The sequence below is a fragment of the Arachis duranensis genome, chromosome 1 (genome assembly GCF_000817695.3).
Source record: "Arachis duranensis cultivar V14167 chromosome 1, aradu.V14167.gnm2.J7QH, whole genome shotgun sequence".
NCBI classification, from domain to species: Eukaryota; Viridiplantae; Streptophyta; class Magnoliopsida; order Fabales; family Fabaceae; genus Arachis; species Arachis duranensis.
The window spans coordinates 37,886,590-37,887,416 of record NC_029772.3 but is presented as its reverse complement, the minus strand read 5'-3'; the positions used below and the strand labels follow the sequence as shown (position 1 = coordinate 37,887,416).

Genomic DNA, 827 nt, shown 5'->3' with positions numbered 1-827 from the left:
TGCAAGTTTTATGGACTTCCATCAGAAGATCCTTTTCAGTTCTTAACTGAATTCTTATAGATCTGTGATACTGTTAAGACCAATGGAGTTGATCCCGAGGTCTATAAGCTTATGCTTTTCTCTTTTGCTGTATGAGACAGAGCTAGAATATGGTTGGACTCTTAACCTAAAGATAGCCTGAACTCTTGGGATAAGCTGGTCACAGCTTTCTTAGCCAAGTTCTTTCCTCCTCAAAAGTTGAGCAAGCTTAGAGTTGATGTTTAAACCTTCAGGCAGAAAGAAGGTGAATCCCTCTATGAAGGTTGGGAGAGATACAAGCAACTGACCAAAAAGTGTCCTTCTGACATGCTTTCAGAATGGACCATCCTGGATATATTCTATGATGGTCTGTCTGAATTATCTAAGATGTCATTGGACCATTCTACAGGTGGATTCATTCACCTAAAGAAAACACCTACAGAAGCTCAGGAACTCATTGACATGGTTACAAATAATCAGTTCATGTACACTTCTGAAAGGAATCCTATGAGTAATGGGACACCTCAGAGGAAGGGAGTTCTTGAAATTGATGCTCTGAATGCCATATTGGCTTAGAATAAAATGTTGACTCAACAAGTCAATTTAATTTCTCAGAGTCTGAATGGATTGCAAAATACATCCAACAGTACTAAAAAAGCATCTTCTGAAGAAGAAGCTTATGATCCTGAAAACCCTGCAATGGCAGAGGTGAATTACATGGGTGAAGCCTATGGAAACACCTATAATCCCTCATGGAGAAATCATCCAAATTTCTCATGGAATGATCAACAAAAGCCCCAACAAGGCTT

At 39.2% G+C, this 827-nt stretch overlaps 1 non-coding gene across 1 annotated transcript; it reads right to left on the bottom strand.

Moving 5' to 3' along the window:
* Window positions 1-243: 243 nt before the first annotated feature.
* Window positions 244-351, bottom strand: LOC127742822 (small nucleolar RNA R71). The gene has a single exon (XR_008004212.1). It is a non-coding gene; the product is annotated as a small nucleolar RNA R71 (small nucleolar RNA).
* Between the last annotated feature and the right edge of the window lie 476 nt (window positions 352-827).